The 22,809-nt window shown below is 38.3% G+C and overlaps 1 long non-coding RNA gene across 2 annotated transcripts; it reads left to right on the top strand.

Annotated features, from left to right (window-relative positions):
* The first annotated feature begins 134 nt into the window (after positions 1-134).
* Positions 135-22,268, top strand: LOC137845342 (uncharacterized). 2 transcript variants are annotated; one of them, XR_011090174.1, is made up of 3 exons: positions 135-273; positions 354-1,246; positions 21,799-22,268. It is a non-coding gene; the product is annotated as an uncharacterized lncRNA (long non-coding RNA). The 2 variants fall into 2 exon arrangements; XR_011090175.1 differs by having other exon boundaries at positions 144-273; positions 376-1,246.
* Positions 22,269-22,809: the final 541 nt, after the last annotated feature.

The following is a 22,809-nucleotide window of genomic DNA, read 5'->3' as shown; positions in this document are numbered from 1 at the left end:
GGTTTGGGTTTTCTTCTCCTGCAAATAGGAGACTGGGGTGTTGCTGAGATGCAGTCAAGTGAAGAGTGGCTCACACCTGGGAGGGAAACAAGAAACAGGTGGTTCTGCTGCAAAAAACACAAAATGGTTCAGGTTCATCCCCAGTTCAATCCCCCTGCTTAAAGCTTGTGTAGGGCTGTCTCCCACTGGGTTTTCAGCATCTCCAAGGATAGAGATGCCATAGCCTCTGTGGGCAACTTGTTCCACTGCTTGATAGCTCTCTTACATGCAGAGGTAAGCTTTTCTTTTGGTATAATTCTCTCTATCTCTCTCTCTTTTTTTCCCCCCTTAAATATGGGTTTTCTGTCCTTCAGTTTGTGCCTATTGCCTTTCTAGCAGACCCCACTGAGAGGAGTCTGGCTCCATCCTCGGACTGGCAACAGTGGCACAAGGCAGCTGCATTAAAGGGTAATAATGCTCTACGTTTAACTAAAAGAAAGGGGCAGAAAAGTGTGAAATAACAGATTAAAACAGGAAGACCAGCCTAGAAAGGGCCTCATGAGACTGTGAGGGCTAATCCTTGTGACCCCAGCCATGCACCTTCTCTCACTGCTCTGATGGCTTTTTCCACTTTCCAGCCTTTGTTGTGTCTGGGCTGGTTTATGTCGTGGTGCCAGTGCCGTTCTTCAGGTTCAATGGCAAAGGAATGTAAAGAGTTTAAAAGAAATAAGAAGGGTGATTCAGGAGACACCTCCCTGTCTCAGACTGCTTTTCTCCAGCTATTAAGACATGGAAGTTGCTGGCTGTTTGCTCTTGCTGGGCAAAGTTGTTAACCAGGGAATAGTTAGTGGAAAAGTACTGCTGTAGAGTGAATCCTCAGTAAAAGGAGAGCTGAAGTTATGCCCTCAATGTGAGGGAGCTGAAATTATGTCATCGATAAAGTAGTAGCAGTTACTGATCCTGAAAGAACCTTGGTGTCCGTGTGGTCATTATGCCACAAATGGCGCCTGAGCAGGTACCTGAAGAACATCACACCACAATTGGCATCTGAACAGGGACCTGAATAACAGGGACAGGCTAGCAGAACAGGGACCAGGACAGGAGCAGGGACACTGATCGCCTCATGAAGATAGGTTCAGCCAAACTCAGCAAACTCCTCACAGAATCTCGTACTTCAAGTTGCTGAAGGGAAGTGCACCTGAGCTGGAAGGAAGCTGAAGCTGAGGGAAGCAGACCTGCACACGCAACTGCCCCTCACAGGCTGAAGGTAAGCAGTTGCACGCTATGGGTAATCATATGTCCTGGTAACCTTCCAGTTTATTCCTGTCATTATGAATCAGACAGTTTATGATCCTGAAACGTGGGACCAAACTGAGGTGAAGCTTTGGGACTCTGCTACTAAGCAGACAAGGTTGCAGTGGGATTGCTTGTCACCTGGTGAGCAGTCTCTGAGGCCTTACAGAGCCATGTAGGACCACAATCAGAAATGTGTGGTTTGCCAGACAGTGAGGGAGCTGTGGGCTCGTCCACCGATCTGCCAGCTATGCCATTGCTGTCCCCCACCAGTACTGCCATCACAGGCCTTGGCTGTTGTGCCCCCGGTGAACTGAACGTGCCTTTTGATCTAGGCCCTAGAGGCCCTGAAAAGGAACGGATCTGTTTCCCTTCGATCTGGGAGGAATAAGATACATAGGGCCTGAAGGCCGAGTTGCTTAACAACTTAAAGTGATAATAAATAAAGTAGTAGCAGTTTCTTATCCTAATAGAACCCTGCTGTCCGTGAGGTTGTTACGCCACAGGTGCTGTATGTGTTTTTAGGGCCCTAATTAGGGTTAGGCTTAGTGTTCCAGTTAGGGTTACGCTTTGGGTTGTTTGGAAAGAGAAAAGGTGCAGAGTCTTGTTGTGTGTGGGGTTGCATAAAGGCTCCCAAAGGGAGTTCAGGTGTACTCATAGGTATAGGGTCTACTAACTGGGAAGAGAGAGCATGTGTATGTATTTCACTTTTGTAACTAATTTGCTGCTGTCGTGCCATTATTACAGATACGCTATTTACCTATTGCCTTACTTTTTACTCTTTAGAGTTATATGCTGCTTTTTGTTTAACGTTTGTATGGTTACTATGCATGAAACTTCTCTCTTCTAGGAGGTTTTAGTCACTACTCTAATATAAACAGTAGCATAATATTTAAGAAATGAGTACTTCAAGGTGTTGTCCATGCTCTTAAAATGAAATGTTGAATGTAGCTTGTTGCTGTTCTCTTTAAGACTGTGATGAATTTATGTGCAAATACTTTTAGGTATGTAATTTGTGTGTGAGTTGCCCAAACACAAATAACAAACAGAAGAGGCACTCTAAGAGAAAAGCCAACATCTGGGACTGTTCTGTCTGGTTCATTCTCTGTGCAGCTGTACTGATTGATTGCTAATTAGAGGTTAGGTGAGGTTCCCTGATTTATTTTGAAACGGCACACAGTCCCAAGAACTCTTCTTGGACAAGAAACTGACTTATCTTCCTCCTGTAATTCTTGGACAGTAGGAAAATGTCACGTCAATTTGGCATTGCATAATAGTATTGGTCAAACATTTTGTAAATTTGAAGTAGTTTAATCCAATTAACAAGCAGCTAATTTAGCATGACATAAACAGTAGATGTGTGACTCCAGCTTTGTTCATTAAATTCAACAGTAAGTCGCTGTCTTGACACCTAAAAGGTGTATAATCATTCACCATTTAATTAGCATCAGTATGTCAGGTACTCATTAGAATAATTGACTAAAGTCTTGCTTGTTGAAAATGGCTTTTTGCTTAATTTTATGCACTTAGGACGGTGTTTTCCATTTCACAAAAACATGTAGGCAGATCTCATGGGTCATCTGCATAATTTGTTTGCCAGGTTTACCATAGGCACATCCTCCAGTGCTTTTTGCAGCCTGACTGGTATAGCTTAGGCAGTAAGTTTCCACAGCTTCTTCTACAAAATATAACTTATGATATTGTTAGGTGACCATAAATAAAAAGTACAAGTTAATTCTGATTAATCAGAAATATAAAAACAGCTAATTTAGCCAACTTCAGAGGAATTGCGTCTGTGCAAGTCCTCCTCAGTCTCTGACGAGAACTGCTTTGAAGAGACAGTGTTGCAAAGAGTTTAAGAAGCAGTTGATACAGAAGATAGAAAGGCACATACTATTTCTAATGAATGTGCTTGTTTATATTAATAGTTTCAGGCAGTATCTGTCGGCAAAGGTGACAGGACTTGTGGTGGGCGCTGCTTCCCAGCTTCCAGACTAGTGGTGCAGGGTGATGCTTCTATGGCCAAGGGGCTCATGACAGCTCCCAGAACAAGAACAGTATCCAGCCTGTTATGCAGCTAAGAAAGTTAGTGTAAACTAAGCATAGTTTCATACCTTGTCTAGACACTGCTTGCTGTGGAAGTTCTTCATGGGTTAAAATTAAAACTTGCATAAAAGCCCTGGGTGTGAATCTAGGGGGCTTGCGGCAGACCTTGGATAAAGCCTTAGTTGAATAATTTGAAAGCATCTCCAGCATAAAGCATCAGCAGCAAGTTTGTTATTTTGCAAAATAATGAACACTTTTTTTTTTTAATTTAATCAGTGAAATTCATTGCAAATCTAATGCAGTATGTGTCACGTAAACCTACATTGAGCTGTCGTGACTCAGTCTCAGGAATGCAATTTAGATCTTCCTCACTCAGTTGGTTATTTTTTGTTTTTTAGTGCTTGTGGTTACAGGTCATTTTACAAAAGAGGAAAGGAAGATTAGATATAAAAACAAATTCCATGATTTCCATTTGAAGATTTGGGAGAAATTTTCACATTTTTACAGGAACTAAAATAGTGAAAGCAGTTTCAAAGAATGACAAGAAAGACAGAATGTATTCCACTCTACACTTGTAGTTACATATATGTTTAAAAAACTATAAAAAGAGCAGCATTAAGGTTGCAAATCATCCGATAAAAATAAGTAAATTCATGATACGTGTGCAGCACAGACTAAAAGTAAAAGGTGAAATAGCAGCATGCAGAAGGCGTCCAGTGTGACAGATCAAGCAACTGAACCCGGTAATCTGTATTAATTATATAGATACACTTGTACTTATAGTTAAGCTGACTTTGTTTGTGTGAAGAAACTTTTAAGGGGGGACTTAGTCTGATGCTACAGCCATGTAAGGTGGTGAGAGATCTGCGTGTTTCTGCACTGTTTCATGGTTACCTTGGGTCATGTTAATGGAGGAGTCTTTCCACTCTGACTGCAGAGTTGGTAGCTACATCAAGTTTTGGAACTTGTGCCTGTTTTCCTGCATTATTGTGCTATATTACAGTGTCTGTGTCTCTTCTCTATTCCCATTGACTTTGAATTATTACGCTAAGCATTATTATTCAGGTCAAATATCTAGAGCTGGCAGTTTGCATCCGTAGAGAGAAGAGGAAACTATGCCAGGTTTTCTGTACCAGTTGGGCTGGTGGCTGCCTCTGCTTATCACCCTTCAAAGAGCATACTGTTCACTTGAGTATGGGCAGCAGGAAAACTGGTTGTGTTTGCTTGTTTTCTATTCTCTCTGACGACAGGCACTCCCAGGGCCGTGCAATTAGTTCAGAGAACTGATGGAATGCAGCAGACACGTCACAGCGGCGTGCTCAGCAGCACAGGCTGGGCAAATCATCTCCTATTTTAATACTTCAAGGGCCTCTCTCTGAAACAAATAGCATTGTCTCACAGAGTTAATTCATTTTTTATAAACATTCACACTGATTCTCTTCAAGGTGAATACCAATTATGCAAATGCCCAGGTTTATTTTTCCTAGACTCTCTTCTTGAAACAGGTAGGAGAGCTGTCTGATGGGATCAGAAGAACAGCCTATTTCACAACAGCAATGTCTCTGGGTTTTCATTCTTAGATCTCAAAAAACTTTTCAAAGGAATTTAATAGCATTTTTTTAATATAACATACCTATGGTAAATAAATACAACAGTGGGAAACGGAGAGAAAGTCACCTTCTCTTGGGCCACCCAATAACTAACTTTACAGCCTGGAGAAGAGCTGTCACTTGAGCTCCTTGCCAGGGATTTAAGACCAGAAATAGCAGAGGTGTGAATAGAAGCCTCAGTTCAAAGTTCTATCCACTAACCAACACTGATGTCTCATTTCCAAGAGTGGAATTTAAAACATGCACTGAGATATAGTTGAAATATTAGCTACTGGTTTCCCTAAATTCTGAATTAATAGGACACTATAGCTGTTTGAAAACTTTAGAGATGATGGACAACCTGGAAGATGGTTTCATTTTGAGAAAGGAAAATAAGTTGCTAATTTCCTGGGAAGTGAATCAGAAGAAGATGGAAGTAAGTGTCAGGCAAGTCTGGAAAAAGGAACTGTGAAAACAGCTTCTCAAGGGTGAGGTATGGAGATGACATTTTCTTATTCTGGGTTCCTTTGTTAATGAAGGCAAAGTTGTTTTAAAGTGCAGCGAGTCTGAACTTCTGTAGATGGGGTTTGTCAGGTCGGAAATTGGCTGGGACAAGACCTTCTATTACATGAGCCTCTCTATGAATTAAAACCTTTAAATATTAAATACACTTCAGGTCAAGCTAGTCCAGTTTATGAGGCAGCAGGTACAGGGAAAGAAAAGTAAATACTTGCATTTTATGAGTGTAATTTCGACTGAAATTCCAGGTTTGTTACTCATGCCAAAATTGTATATAAAATTACTATAGCAATCAAAGCATGAATCAAGGTTCATAAAGCCAACTTGAATCTTTAATGAAAATTCTTTCAAGGATTTGTTGCCACTGACAAATCAGCGTCATTTGCTTTTTCACAGTCTGGAGGACAGCCTGTTGTAACAAAGATCTCTTGCCAGCCTTATTTGTACAAGGTGAATTGCTGTAAGTCTGAAAGTCTTGTCAGGGATAACAGTATTCATTGAAATACTTTTCCTGGGCATTTTCTGCATTTAAGAGTATTAAGACATATATAAATCAAGAACTTTCTGTGACTGAACCCATCTGAACCCATGGTATACTTTATTCAGGGTCAGTGAAAATTCAGCAATGCAAAAAGAACATGAACAGGCATTGCAGATTTGATGAATATGTAATTGAATAGGTAAGATTTCTATCTTCAAAAAATGCTCTTCAAGGTAAACAAAAATGTACACAGATTTGATCACAAATTACTAAGTGGCTATCAGAGAAATGGAAATTCTTCCATGGGAAATAAGATTTCATTTTCCTTTCTTGATGTGATATTAAAAAGTGAAATTTAGGTAAAACATGGGGAAGAACTGCAATCGAACTAATGGAACCAAGAGTGTAACCTGCCAAACGGAGTGAATTGAAGACATCTCTACTGGAACAAACTGTGCCAAAATCAGCAGAAACATGTGGTCCACTTCTGGAAGTTCATGAGATCTGCATACAAATAAGTGCATGGCAAACTAACTCTTCAAATTCCATTAACGGAAAATGCACCTTACAGAGATACAAATGGAATTTAAAAATATTTTTGGGGGAAGGAGAGAGAGAAAAAGGGGTAGCGGAAAGCAGGAAGTAGGCTAATATTATTAAGCTTTTGATACATCTTGTGCTTTGACCATCATGTTTCCATTAACTTCAGGAAAAAAAAAAAGTTTACAGAACCTTAAGACTTTTCATATTATTCTGTCTCCAAGGTATTGATATTTCATAAAATGTCCATGGAAGGTCTTACATTTCTGATACTGAGAAGTCTTACAGAGCTCTGCAGTCAAATGAGTGAATTGTTTCTCTTGAATCTGTATTTCTGCTATATAATGTTTTTGATTTAAGCAAAATCTGTTAAATTTTGCTTTTAATAGGAAACCAAAAAAATAATTGCAGATTTCCCCTACAGAGAGTAAACTTTTAAACTTTTTTTTTTTAATAGGACACAGGACACTAGAATCAATCATGCAAATCTGAATTGTTACTCTTTGTGGGAAAAAGTCCTCAGGATGCTTGATTCAACACTAATATTCCCTGCTTAGACATGACAATGTTACTGTTGGCACACAGAACAGTCGTTTTCTGTGAGTATCAAGTAAAGATCTATTGGATGGCTTGACAGCTGAAACAAAAGCAGTGGCCTGATTTACATGTTAAGGGAGCTGTAGAGATGTGCTACCTGAATGTGTTTCCTCTGGTATATTCCTGATAGAGAAATATTTGACGTGACTGGAAACACCCAAACTTCATTTGTGCACAGTTAGCTCTTCTTAAAAAGTTAGCTCTTCTTAAAAATTTCAAATCTTAGAATTCAGCAAGCATAAGATTTTCTGTTCATGTAATGCATGTGTGTCTTATTGTGCTTTCAGCAAACTACCACTGGTAGTTCCATGCATTTTTCTCTTCTTAGAGATTGTTCACATTTCTTCCAAATGCTTCAAAATATTTTTTTCTAGTTTTCCATGACTAATGTTTTTTTCTGTAGCTACCTCAGTTTCTAAGACTATGGCATTTGAGTAATCCAAAGAAACTGCCATTTATGCAGTGATGAAGGAAACCTTGCTTAAATATCCAGATGTAGCATTGATTAAAGACTTGCTATGATACCTACAGGAAAAAAAAGTCCATAGCAGATGTGTTTGAAGCCACTTTTCATGACAGTTAGTATTGTCTTATGGTTTCTTTGTGGTCCTTTCATCTATCTCTTGCCTTTAAAATTAGATTTTTAACACTTGGAGCAATCAGTAACTTTCTGGTCATATGGCAAGCATAGAAAGGCGCTTGCTTAGTTTATGACTAATTTTTACAATCCTGTAAGAATGTAAACTTCGGGTTGGAAGGTTTACACAGTAAGACCATTTGATTCTGGGTCTGATGCTGTGTAGTAGTTTCTAAATCCATGTTGTGTGTTATCACAACATAAACTATTGTGTTACATTATTCAAAAGTTCTCAGATATTTTCTTTTACAGTGGTCCAAATAAAAGTGAAAAGGCATCTTCTCTCTGTTATATATTTGCTTTGTTTCAATGTGGGCAAAACAGCTTGACTTGGGCATTTCAGTGGTAATATATGTGAAATATTTAAGAGTGAAGATAATGAAGTGGAAACAAAGCAGTGATATTTTGAAATATTTCTCCAAACTAATATAGACAAAATCAAATTCTTTCCATGATTTTTTGAAAAATATCAAGTAGGCCCTATTTCTGATGGAAATACATTCCAGCTGGTGGAGGGAAGTGGGGAGGGAGAAGTTTTAAAGAAGCAGATCTTTCAGAGGAAGCTCTGATAAAAGTAAGATTTTTTTGTTTGTTTGTTTATGATAATCAGTAGTGGCAAGTAGGTGAGTCACTGAATGCTAAAAAACAAACAGAAACACTTGCATTATTAACTATACATTAGACAATGAGCAACAGAGTTAAAAATGGAGGAACAAGTGTAGCATAGGTGGGAAAAATGCAAACTCTCCCAGAAGAGACTGTGTTCTAGAGCAACCTGTCTAGTAGTGACCTGCATTCATTTGTGTCACTGTATTCTCCGTTGTGTTTTCCTTGTGACTTTGAAACTTGAAAACTCTGTGGATGAAATCCATTGTTTGGTATGGTACACTAACGATACGGCACTAATAGCAAAAGCTAATTAAACTTTTTTTTTTCTTGGACATAGTGAACCAATCTTTTTGTGGGCAGTGTGTGGTTCACACGACATAATTGGAGAAAAGGAAAAATGCAGTTTTGGCGGATGGAAATAAATATGGTGAAAAGAAGGTTGGTTGTTTTTGTAAGGTTGGCTAATTTTAACTGAAATCAACATACCCTTTCTATCAGCTGTGAAGAGTCATATTAAATAGTGTACCCTATACAGGGGGCTCCGGAGGCAGGTTCAGCATCCTGCAAAGGGCACGAAGCTCCTTTGCTAACTTACATTAGTAAGTACATCAGTTAGGCTTCCACACATCCAACTCACGTGTAAAAATTGGTTAGGACAGCTGGTGCCAACAGGAGAAAGGTCTTGCAGGAAGGAATTCAGTCACTTTTTTAAAAAAAGCGAAAGCAGCAGCTGTGGTTTTGATTATTATTAAGGTAATTATAGAAGGAAGAATTACTGGCAGTGAGTCACTTGGTGCACCTGTGACAGGAATGGGCCCTCTGTTGTGCTTCCTATTAAGTCAGTGATGGCCAACATCTGCCCTGTGTTGGAACCAGGGTGATAACGCTTCATGGTCACCAAGATTTATCAGCTCGGATGGTTTTGGCACCCGGGGTTTCCCATAGATGTAGCAGTTTTAAGTCTTCTGTATTTGAACAGTGTGTTTCTCATTCTGCCTTCTGGAGCCATGCTCAGCTCAATGCCTGCTGTGAAGGCTACCGATAACAGCACTTTGTGTCCTCTTTCTTCAGGAGTGAAACAAAAATTCCTGCATACTGTAACTGGCAATGCAGAGCTAAAGTTTTGCAGGTTGCTCTTCTATAATGTTCAGAATGGAAAATCAATGAGTTGCTCAGATGGCATCACACCATGTGTTAATGTCATCTGTAATATTACCTCAAAATCATTCCACCTGCTGTTCACGCAGGGCCGAGACTCAAGTTTCTTGAAGTAAATGGGTCCATATAAAGCTGAAGAAAAGTTAATCAAGTGTACAACAATGTTATGGAAAGCAGTGAAAAAATATAGACATGCATTGTTTAATAGAAAAAGTAATAATCTTTCTTTAAAGAATTAGAAGAAATAAATCATTGTTTTATCATATAGGCAAAAACAGCAAGCATGTAGTGAAGCAAGTGAGTGCATGTAACGTGGTATCAAAAGGCTGTTCCAGGTGATGGGTGCACACAGGACGAGTCTTTCCCTGCTCATGTTGTTTTATGGCAGTCAAAGCCAAGACACTTCCAAGTGTTATGGTCATGGATGGAGATGATCCAGCTGAAAAGTAAACTTTTTTTTCCATTTTAGGTTTGTGCTCAGTTTCCTAAATAATTTTTTGCTGTGCTATCCCAGAAGTGCTGATATATGGGAATGTCAGGACCAGCTACAGGTGGACCTGTATCAGCCCAGGCTTAGAACTGCTGAAATGGCTGTGGAGTTGCAGTCAAAATTTCATTCAGTTGTGAAACTTTCTGCTTTGAGGTGTGTCTATTGGTGTCAGTAAAGTAGAATTATAAATGTGTATTTTGATTGGTCTCAGTCACGATGATGTCCAGGCATATCGTTGGGGTAAACAAAATATCCTCCTGAGATCTCTGGGAGATAAGGAAATATTCTGAGCACTGCTTCAGAGACTGACTACATCCCAGAAAGATTATGTGGTTTTTTAAAGGGTTCACACTTCAGTGAGGAACAGGAATTCTCCCAGTTTATATTCCTATGATTTAACCACCAATGCCACCATCTTTAAAGTTTGTGAGAATCATCTTAGCATGCAAAAACATCGCTCGTTCAGTGGTGATATTCTGATACTCAGGTGATATTCTGTCCTGGATGGACCTTATCGTTGTACTTGATCCTTTTTCTCCGAGTCATCTGTAGTCTTATTTTTGCTGCAGAAATTGTAAGGTGGTGTTTCATCGATAATATTCAACTCAGTTCAATCATGGCACCTATTTTGTCGGCAGCTGCAAATGAAGACCAGACAGAGAATGCCATTTGAGCTGTGATTCAACAAATGCTGTTTAGTGCTCTTCTTAAGAAGTGTTAATGGATCTCCCAGAAAGATATAGCTGTAGATTTGCTTTACAGGAAATCTTTGATGTGATACTGTTTTTTTTTTTTTTCCACAGTTTAAGGTTTATGAGAGAAATTTAGGCACTCCATGTATATAAAAATAAGTCGTAATGAAGGAGTACAATGATAATTGTGGATTTCAGTATTCCTCCTTCACTGTAGTGTATGTTCCAGTTGATCATACTGATTTCTCATAATTCTTACTTATAGCTAATGGAAACACCGAGATTCAGGGTGGTAAAAGCTTGCTGCTTTAGCTAGGCTCATCTTCATGTAGTGCTTCATCATCATTGCAATCACATCAGAGTCTTCATTTTGTGTTTAATCATTTTCATTTAGGACTTTGAATGACGTTGTACGTATAAAACTTGATTCTCGTTTGCTGTAACTCCTCCATGCACACACATCTGAACAGGGAGTGAATTCTTTACACTGACTTTAAGTCATCTCATTACATTTGTGGGGCAGTGTAAAATGAACAAACCAAACCCATTTGACTGCATCTGATGTGCCCCAGGCTAATTAATGAGCCCATGGTACAAAGCATGGGAGATCAATCCTGAAATTTGGACTCATTCTCTGTTTCATCTGCTGTGGTATGAGATTTTTTTTTTTTTGCCTTGTGTTGTAAAAACCAAAGTGTTGGTTTGGAGGCAGACAGCAGAATAGTTGTAGTGAGAGTGCTGTGCAGCTCCATCCAGGTGCAGAGCATAAAAATGTGGGTCAGACCACTCGGCTACCGGTGCTGAATTTACGCACTTGCTTCGGTATTTTCATGTGGTACTGCACTCTGCCACGTAGAGTCATCTAATGTGTCTTCTGGGGCTGCTGATGGGCTCAGGTTTAAAAAATAAAATAGTGACCTACTTGAGAAAGTTGTCAATGCAAGTAAGAGACTATTCAACGTACGTTCTGCAGGCTGGATAGGGATTAGAGGTCTTTAACTGTGAATCTTTTAACCTGCAGGTTTTATGACCAGATCCTTTTATTGTTTTTTTAATCTTCACAGCCTAAAAGGGTTAGGAGGAAGGGAAGAGGAAATTATCTTATAGCAACTTCAGAAACTGTCTTTGTAACTGGGAATAAAAAATTCCAATGAAATGGGAATGAGACACTAAATTGTCTCCTCTTATATGTTACTATCTTGTTATTATTTTCATTAAATGTTCACAGCCACAATTTCAGTGTTTAAATCAACATGATGACCTAGTTAAAAAAAAAAAAAAGTTGGAAAAGAATATAGCTTTAATTATATGCAGAGATGATTTTATAAACTTTACGGTGTACATTAACATAATCTAACATGTATGTAAGGCTCCCAAATCAGCAGAAAGGCCATCAGAATGATGAGGGAAGCCTGTAGTCTCTGCCTCCTTTTTATGCATTTGGCTTAAAATACTTCAACATCCAAATGGCAGTTTAGGGAGAAAAGAAGGATTCCCTCATTATGGTTTCAGCATTGAGAAGTTCATTATGTACATTGTTTATTATAAACAATACACTTTGGGGAAATCATGTCCCCATCAAGGCTGATAATAAAATTCCCTCATTTCCATTGGGGCTAGGCTTTCAGATGTTGTTCTTGCTCTGAGAAAATAAAGGATAAAACTTCAGTTCCTGCAGTGTCTTCACTGATCTTTGGGAATAATCCACATAGTAGTTTTGCTTCCAAAATACTGAGCAGCATGATTTTAATCCAGAAAAATGATTAGGGTAGGTAATTAACTCCAATTTTGTAAGTGTGCTAATGTAATTGATGCAGAGTATCCACATATTGTTGTATTCCTTGCATTCTTTCCCTGCAGATGTAGAATAGGAAAGTATCAAATAAGTCCTCATTTCTGGTAATATTATAGCAGCCTTTTCACTAAAGACAGGGACCAAGCAAACAACTGACCACTAAGCCAAAACATCCAGAGATGAGAAGGTGAAATAAAGTCAGGCCTGTCATAGCATCTTGGATTTGTTCTGAAGTTCAGGAATTGGCTAGAGCTCAATCTCACTTTCATTTTTATTGTATTTTGGCACGCAAGCAGGCTGAATTTTTTAGGACGACTGTTATTCTATAGAATTACTAATAATCTATGTTTCCTATGTGACAACATAAATGTTATCAGTTACCAGTAACAAGCATCATAAAAAATAGTTTGTAGAGTCTTTCTTGGCAACTTGATAATTCACACTACAGTAATAAGACATTCTCTGGGGCTCCTTTTCATCACTAATGTAGTGCGTGAATGCAGAGCTTTTATCTTTAGTGTATCTTAGAATTGGGCAAGGATATTATTTGGCATTATCATAGTACAAGTGCTCTTTCTTCAGGTCTGCTCTGATTCTTGTAAAACACTAAATCTTGCCTTCCTAATGCCTGATCATACCCTGCTGTAATAAATGTTAAAACAAATGAAAAAGAAAAATCAAAGTATACTGTAGTTGAACTCCTGAGATGTATTGTAACAGCACTTTAACTTGCACTTCAATTTTGCACAAATAGCTTTCTATTTTAGGTCCTGTGCATTTATGAAAAAACAGCAAAAGCTCTACTTATATTGAAGATGCAAGGCTACTAATACGGGGCCAAATTAGTTACTGTCATCTATTTTTCATACTGCAAGCCCTGTTAGCAATCCATGTCAGCTGCAAATTAAGTTGCATGGAGGTATAGTTCTCAATAGAAATCAATTTTCAGTACAAAATGCCTTTTTTTTGCAGTTTTATGGCTTAAAAGTACTTACATGAAGTGATTTATTGTTTGCAGTTAGGGGAGAAGGCTATTGAGGTAATGATAGTCTGATTTTGACTTTTTTAGACTTTATTGTCAGTGTTTGATTTTAAATAAGAAATTTAAAATAATATGTGACTAAATATGAAATTAATCTGAATCTTTAAAGTATACGAATTTGTTGCCACATGGGAATTTGCATAATATGAAAGAATTTGCCCCCAAAATCAAATGATGAATAGTGGAAAGGTGAAAACCAGGGGCTGCTGAAGGAAATGCAAACTGAATCTTAATAATTTTATTTATTTATAAATAATGATGGCAGTATTACCACGGATACACAACAACAGGGTAGCCTGGATTGCTGTATAGGCCAGATCCTCAGTAGCCATAAACTTGTTCCAGTGGAGTGGGGCCATTTAGCTTCAAGTTATCCTAAACTGTGCCTGTTCACCCTGCCTGAGGCTCAGTTCTAACATAACTCTTCGTAGTTTGAAATTTAAGAATTTATTTTAACAGAGAGTGTGGCGATGCTGAAATGGACTTATTTTGTCTGCACTTGAAATGAACCTTTTGTTGATGTAATTAATGGGGGTTTAATCCAAATCTAATTTCCAGAAACAGAGAGAAGTACTCTCTGTCTATTCCTTACATGCGGTCAGAACAGCAGCAGGGATGTAGGGCTGCGTGGAGTCAGAATGGAGGTGTACTTGGAGGCACTTTTTTGGGAGGGAGTGATGTCAATCCAGCAACAGTTCCTGAAATTTGAACGCACGTTGATGGTCCCAGTGTTTTGCTGGTGAGGTTTGGGCTACAAGTAGGCCTTTATACCTTACGCTTGCCTTCTCAGCAATTCTTGGTATCGTTTTTGTTTCCAGTTTCGTGGGATAAGTGTCTGGTTGCATTAGACATTGTCTAAATGTGAGAAGTAACATGCATTTCCCACTTCAAATGGGAAAAATATCCCCAATGAAATGCATGCTGTCCTAACATAACTGCTTGTCCTCAAAAAGTGAAGTGCTCTGATCGAAGGAAAACAGCTATCTGCAAGCTTTACACTTTCAGTTTTTCATAGGCTTGTATTTGACTGCTTCTTGTACGGCACAAGACTGTTTCTTTATGATGCAGTCACTCACAGTCAATACAACAGAAGGTTTTCTTCATTCTTGTGCTTCTAATTTCAAGACTATTCATCACTGTCTTCCAGTGCTGCCTTATATCCATCCATTCATTGTTATTCATGTGTTTTTATTTCTTAAAAGATGGAAATGACACCTCTCTATCTTGATTAAACTCATTTTTAAACCCATTTTACTTTTTAACTGCTATTCCATATTTTAACAGTCTTCTCTCTTAAGAATTGATACTATGATATTGTGGAAATGTACTTTAAAAAGTACTTTGTCATTCTTCTTGTTCTAGTGTATGAAATAATTTCTGTGCACATGATGAGGGCTTCATCAAATGTGTAATCCAGCTGAATGACCCTAGCGTGGTAGGTGAATTTACTGTCATAGCACCCCTTGCAGTAACTCCTTTATAAAGTCACATGCTGGAATTGTTGCCTGAGGTTTTGTTAAGTAAACTAAATATTGATGGAGAAAGCCAAAATGTGCAGTGCTGACGTTCTGAAGCTGATTGGAGTTGGAGGGAGGGCTTAAAGTCCCAATTTCTGAGGTTATTAATGGTAGTTTCAGCAGTGACACCATCCACTGTACAACCTGGAGAGGAAGGTGGGTTTTTGTCAAACAGAATGTTGCTCCCCATCGCCACCCCAGAAGCACAAGAATAGCGTAACTGTAAAGAAAATGGGTATTGTCATGTGCTGTGTGCTTGGGTCCAAACCAGAGGATATGCATCAACACAAGGTGTGATCATCATAACCTGGCCTTTAAGTGTATGATTGGTATATTTAAATGAATCGTGTCATTTAGGGAACTTAATCATGTTGAACCAGAATATTTTTTTTTTTTAAGATGCTGTGTTTGTAACCTACAATGCATTTATTTTTAAACCATTAATTTTCTCAGAGGAGACTGAAATCCATATAAAGGAGTCCTTAAAGAAAGGCACCGAAATGTTCAGAAGATGCATTCCTGTAAAAGATTATATATAATAGAAGTCTGCTCTTTCTGAAGGATGGAATAAAATGTTAATACTTCATTTCAGATGTCAAGGAAGGGGATTGTCTCATACAAGAAAACAGATATCTACATGTTTTAAAAGATTTGTGGAAAATAAATTAATTAATAAGGTGTTAAACAGAAGGCTATTTGGTAAGGTGGATGGTTGTCAGACCTTACGTGCCTGTGGATCCTTGCTACTGGGACATCTCTGGAAAGGAAAGAAGCTGAGGGGGGAGAGAAGAAATTTAAGAGCATTTTAGGACAAGTAGTGAGCTGCTCATTTAAGGGTGTGCTGTATCTGCCTCTCCTGTACTTTATTGTGGAAGTGTGAGTGATGGCCACTGGAAGGAGTACTGAACTCCGTAATGGTATACAAAACGGGAGTTGCTCAACTTTTTCTTACACTACACTTAAGTTTTTCAGCCTCTGAGATTTGCTTTTTGTTGTTTACAGGCTCTGTTTTCCCCTCTTTTATTACTTGCGTTTTATTTTCTGCAAAGATAATGTGCCTCAAAGTCAAACACAAAAGGAGGCTCGTGACAGACAAGCTGCTTTTTATCATCTTGAGGGAATTACTGTCATTTGCTAAATATGTGACCTGCTCTCTTTTGCTCTCTTTTCATCTTGCAGCAAATAAGTAGTGCAGCTGGGAATCAAAACAAACAAACAAACAAAAAGAAGTTGCCTTCCTGAAAACAGGCCGGTATAGTAGCTACAAGCTCTGTGATTGTCCAGCTGTATTCCCCCATCAAAAGAACTACAACTGGTGCCTTGGTGATTATCAGGAAAGTGTGTCAACTGCCACCAAATACAGCTGATTTATGGGGTCACTAGTTCAAAAGTATGTTGGAATTTGCTGGGTTCTGCTGATTTTTTTCTTTGTTTTTTTTTTTTTTTTTTTTTTTTTTTGGTTAGGGATCTGGCAGGTTTGTTTTTCACATTTCTCTGTGTATTTATTTCCATTTAATCAGGAACTGTATCCTGAAGGAGTATGTTGAACACAAAAGCAGTTCTTTGGTCGAAGTTTGGGCAGAATGCGGAATATTTGGGTCCTCTTTCACTCTCTGTGATGTTTATTGATTGTGAGATATTCATAAATGTGTTGCTGAGGTTGATACGTGCAATGTCAACTTTTCCTGTAATGTAGCAGTCAGGGAGGTGAAACAGCATAACCCTTGAAGAACAGAGTGAAGCTAGCCAGAAGAGGTTTGGGAAGAGATCTGCAAAGGTGTGGCTATGTGGTTATCCGAAATGTTGTTGATCCTCCAGTATGCGAGGTATGGAACAGAAGCAGCCTGTCTTACAAAGCATTGGTGAGCTGAACATAGAAGGAAGCAAGTAGATTGAGCCAGATGGGTTTCAAGCAAACTGTGGAACAGTGCTGGTCCCCACGACAGACAGTGGTTGCAGTGCATGTGGCTTAACTGTTGTCAAGTTCTTCTGCAGTCATTGCAAAAAAAATAAAAATAAAAAATAAAAAAATTACAGAAGAGAGTTTGAAGGTGTAAGAGGATGGCTCCTAACAAGTGCTGAGGTACCGTGTCTCAGATCTCAGGAAGGCAGCTGGAAAAGTAGGCAATGCAACATGCAGCTGTGAGACAAGGCAGGAACTGACATTTTAGCACCTGAGACAAAAGATAAAAAATATGTGCATAGTGCGTGTGGCTGACGTGATACAGCAGGTACAGGACTTGAGGTGAAGTGATTGCTCTAAGGTCACGCAGGATAATCTTACAGTCTGTTCCTTTTCAATACACTAGTGTTATTGTATGGTCATAAAGTTAATTTTGACTCTGGCAGCATCATTTCTGATGGTGATGCTACTTCCAGTTCTCAGCTTTCATTTCACTAAGCAGGAAAGGCATCAGAAGACCCAGTTTTAGTCTGCCTGACTAAAGGAAGAGTGGGGTTTACTATCCAGATATGTTGAGTGTTTTCTCATTTCACAACTCAGGTGTAAAAATTATTCCACCTCAGACCTCTTGCTTTGAGGATTACTTAACTCATTCTCTTGCCAAGGTAGCAAAATGAATGTCATTTTTCTCAGCCTTATTTACAGTAAGCTCCCTTTGTTCAACATAGAAGCATGAAAGAATTCTTAAAGTGGACATAGATCACATTTATGCTCACTTAATTTCCCTTTACGCTGCAAGAATGATGTAAAACAACCTTAGAATAGACCAAAATCAGACCCTCTCTACCAATGGTCTTGCAGTAGGAACTGCAGTAAAGCTAATTCATTTATCCTTCTTTAATAGTAGGCCACTCATTATTTACATAGTTTACAAGTCATTTAATTTTTTTTATTAGCCCTAGAGGAAGAAAGATGATGCCAGGAGGAGTGTTTGCCTCTACTTCGCCCCAGTTTACTCAGGACAATGCTGATATTATTTTCACTTTGAATGCATGCCATGTTTAAACTAAATTCTGGGAGTGGGAGACCTTGTGAAGCTATTGGGAAGTTCCCATTGACCTAAAAGACACCTTCAAGATGCCTATGAGAATATTATTTCTTCTGTGATCATTGAGCTCTCAGCTACTGTTTCTATATCTACTTCCTACTATCTGGATACCGTCAGGAGTGCAGGTCCCATTTAATCCTGCTCAGTCAGTGTCATTGCTTTATTGGTCCCTCTCTGGCGTTTTTCTTCTTTTTTCACCCTGTGGAATATTCAAGGGTGAAAATTGATCACAAGCTGCCTGCTATAGTAGTGATTTGTAAGATATGTGTGTGTCAACTGGGAGGTGATCTCTTCAACTAAACCACCAAACAGGCTGTAATAGTCAGAAATGACCAGAAATACCACTGGGACACGTCTCAAATGTGAACATACTGAATAAGACCTTCGCTATTCAATACAGCTACATATTTAAACAACGCTGTATAGCATTAAACAATATGAGGGCATAGTCTAGAAGAAACAGCTAAGAAACAGTATCTGACTAGGAATTATGCTATTTGCTTGCTCTGGACTTGTATAAAACATGCTCTCTCCAAATAAGATTCTTTAACTTTTTGTGAAATGAAGATGCTGATTCTTCTGATTCTTTTTTTTTAGCTCATTCCAGGTGCAAATGGTGTTAGTGTCCAATTATAGTATGTGCAAATGCTGGGAGAGGACAGTAAGAGAAAGAGGAGGGGAAAAAGGACAAAAGAAAACAAAGACACTCATCAGGGTTGTGCAGTGTTCCTTCTGTATATCAGTTCTAAAAAGTAAGGGATCATTAGCTATGTTTTTTTCTTCCAAACCTTGTACAGTTAGCAATTCTATTAATAATAAGCGCTCTCCTATTAAGCAAACTATCCAATTATTAATCCATTAGCAAGTATATTGCAGAAAACTTCATTGTAATATCTATTGAGAAGACATGTTTCTGACACACTTTTTTTTTTTTTGGGGGTGGGGGGGGAGTATCTTCTAATTATGATTTAAAAGGTTATCTTCCTAAACTTAATGAGGAATTAATGATTTGCCTTATTCCATAGTACTCTAGCAAAACCTTCTCACAAATTAACTGTACCTCCTGTTCTCTGCCTTGAAAACTTCTCATGACATGTTCAAGCTCTCTATGGGTTGCTCTTCTGTTTTGTTAGGAGCAGCAAGATTGTATAAGAAAATGGCAGCAATTATGATATTAACATAATGGGAACAATTAGTACAGCAAAATCCAAGTTTTAATTGAAATGCACTCATGTCTGTTCAGAAGGTCTTTGTCATATCTTGATTTATCTTCTGGTTGTGATAATGTTCTGCTTTCTATTAGTGGGGGTGAAAGCAGAATGAAAGCATTCAGGCATACAAAACTCCCAGGGAAATATATGGAAAAGCAACCTCATAGCTTTGATATCTGACAAGGGCTTAGTTATAGTGCTCATTGATAATTTCCCCTTGAGTCTTCTTTGAAAGGAAGATTTGGAGTTTTATTGATAACCAGCAACAAGAAAGGACATCATGGAACCCATATTTTGTCTTGGAAAGAAACCTGAAAACCAAAAGTTTTGTTCTTGAAATTTGGGTGTCTGTAAATTTTCAGTGTCAAAAAAAAAAGTGCAGGTTTCACATCAGCTCACCTGAAATACAGATGGTGTTCTGCATCCTCACTTCCTGCTTGCTTTTTCTGTCTTCAGACAGAGCAATTTATGTCTTAATAACACTTTTCCACATAGAAAGGGATTATAAATATTGCCTTACAATGCAGGGTGTTGTTAAGCGTAGACAGTGAGGTAAGTGAGGCTGGTAGTGGTCACATAAGCCTTCTGTCCAACTTTATTAAAGCTTATATTTAATTTTTATTTCAGCAAATAGTTATGTTTAATTTTTAACCTTTCCTTAGGTAAAAAGGGAACTGAAGAATTTTTCTCCTTTTTTTTTTTTTTTAATCTACTTTTGTCCTTTCTTAGGTCTTTCCCAGAAAGAAGATCCATTTATCGTAACTGATTATAACATTCTCCTTTTCAGTTACTTGGCTCCCTGCACTGCATTTCTTACTTGCTGCCATGAATACCTAATCCCCAATGAGAATTAGAGAAGCCCTATCTGCAGCACTAAGCAACTGTACGATGGAATTGGAGGGGCACAGGGCTGTCTGTCTGAAGCTGTCTGTTTATCCGTGTAAATTGCCTTCTCTGCCCATGCAGCCCTCAAACACTTGAGTGAGGACAGCACCTCATGCCCACTCCATCCTTTCTGTCTGCTATATTGCTAAATGTCACGAGCTCTGACAAACAGCTGATTTATGACTGACACTTTGAAATCCCCTAGGAAAGTCACAAGCTGTTTTGAAGAAAAAGCAGGGTAATAATTTGAAGATGTTAAGATTAAGTCCAACAGTTCCATGTTTTAGAGTTTTTCTGGGTTATAGGATGCTAAAAAGGATTCCTAAAAGCCAGGCACATTCAGACCTTTATGACCTTCTGTCATACCTTACAGGTACACAGAGAGATCTAGGAGTACAAGTTCTAGGAGTTTTCAGAGGAGCGTAATGCCCATTTTTATACTTGGTGTAAGTACTTAGCACCCTCTGTGAAACATTCCTGGAGAGTAAATATGATGTAAGTACTTAACATGCTGCACTTAGCTGTTTCAGGATTCTGTGATACCTGCTTAAATTTCAAAACAAACAAACAAACAAAAAACACAACAATAAAATAGGTGACAAACATTTTCTCTGTAGCTCTAGATTTTTATTAACCAGCCAAATTCTGTTTTTCTTACTCTAATAGTTAAGATTAACAGATTGTTCTGCACTTAAAAGACATCCAGTGACTCATTTAGGAGAAGCGTACTGTTATGTCATTTGTTTTACTGCCTAAAATAAAGTACCTTTTTTTGTGCAAATACGTAATTGTTTTCAAGGGTTTTAATTTCCCAGTGTTATTAGTCACAGGTAAATGGAATTAACATCTGTATTACCTTTCATATTGTGCAAAGAACAATTGCATTAATGGATTCTCAACAGTAAGTATATCCCAGTTTGCTGCTGTGTCTCGGTAGCTGACCTTGCTCACTAGACAGTTTAGCTCATATTTTGCTACTTAACTGTTGCTGTTGTGGTTTGTGTCAAGTTGATGGTTTACAAAAGTGTATTTCTGTAGTTAAAACTGGTCACAGTCCAAAAAATGAATCCCTACTCATGCAGCAGTTGCTGAGCTATTGGTAGATTCTCGGGAAAAGACTCCAAATGCCCCAGAATAAAAATCCCATTAGTGAGAAGTGGTGTAAGAGGAAATTGGTCTGTGAAAATGAACTCATCTTCTACTTGTGCAGCAAAGCAGAAAGAGGACAATGGCATGTTTAGCTACTTGTCACTGCTTACCCAGTATGCACACTTTTCCCTAACTTGACATTTAGGCCAATTTTAGGATTTTAATTAACAAATTGTAGCTAAGTCTATTATAAAACTAATAAAGGCAAAATTGTTTTTCCATTTGCACAACAAGCCCGAGTTAGTGTAAAGAAATTTATCCTCTGATGTGGTAACAAGTCTCTCTTTCCTCTCTCTACTCTCCTTACTCTACTGAAGAATTCACTTTACAATTGCATATTGCTTCTTTTTAAAAGTGAACCTTTCTTCTCTCTTTACATACGGTTTTCTAAATGAAGAGTTTGAAGAAGAAACTCAATTTTCTTTATCTGTAATGATAAAATTCCTGTGTACCTAATATATACATACATTTTTGAGTTTGTGTTAATTTATGTCAGAAAGCTAAACTGGCAGGGCCTTTTGGCAGCCCAAATTGAATCTCTGTACCTTTGTTCCCTAGGAAGTTAATGGAAGTTAACTGTGTACTTGCTGTTTGTGGCAAAGAGAGGATGTCCTGATGCTTGAGCAAACAGCCTCTTGAACCAACCCAGGTATCTAACAAGAAATTGCAACCACTGAAATACTGCGGTGTAGGTCCAGACAAGAAAAAACCCTCATTGGTATACTCTAACCTTGGCCTACTATTACCTGCTATTAGCAGTAGACTGAGCACAAACCAGAGCTGATGGCAAGAGTTTGCCATCAGCCAGCAGATTGCAGGATGTTACCTCTGTGTGTGGTGGTGGCTCCCATGCCTGATTTCACCAGCACTCCCTATGGGACTGGGAGGGAGCAGGAGATTTGCCAGAGAAGCCCATGAGCTAAATCCTCTGATCTGCTGCATATGCTGCAGTGTGTGCTGTCATCCCAGGTGCAGTTACTTTGTCTATAAGAACGAGGATATGAAGCTTTAAAAAAAAAAAAAGCAAACTTCTATGATTTCCTTTGATTAATGGGTAGCTGAAGGAAAGTGTTTTGCAGAAAATTTACAAATTGAAAAGTGTTTGTTTCTGAATATCAGCAATGTTTCAAGAATGCATTACAGCAGCAGTGTTATAAATTGATGCATTCCATTGATCATCCCCTTCTGGACAGAAAATGAAAACAAACAAACAAAACCAAGCCATTTCTTTGATCACAAATGGGTATAATAATGAGGTTTCATTTTCAGAATGTTTGGTTTCTCATGTTTGAAAGATATTATAATGTCACGTACAAAAGTTAGAAATTGTAGCTGGTGTGAAGTTATGATTTGACTGCTGCTGACTCCAAATGTTAAATTAAAAGTCAAGGCAGAAAATTAATAATTTGTCAGTATTATAAAAGGATTCATCTCATAGTTAGAGGCAGTTGGGGGTCAAAGATCCTAACCTTGCTGAATAAAAAGGTGCCTGGTTTAGTGATCACTGATTCAACATCGTTTAAATATTCAGCTGAAAAAATATAATAGAATGTAATGGTACATAAATTC

Source organism: Anas acuta, chromosome 27 (genome assembly GCF_963932015.1).
Source record: "Anas acuta chromosome 27, bAnaAcu1.1, whole genome shotgun sequence".
In the NCBI taxonomy this organism is placed as follows: domain Eukaryota; kingdom Metazoa; phylum Chordata; class Aves; order Anseriformes; family Anatidae; genus Anas; species Anas acuta.
This window is presented reverse-complemented; position numbering and strand designations above follow the sequence as displayed.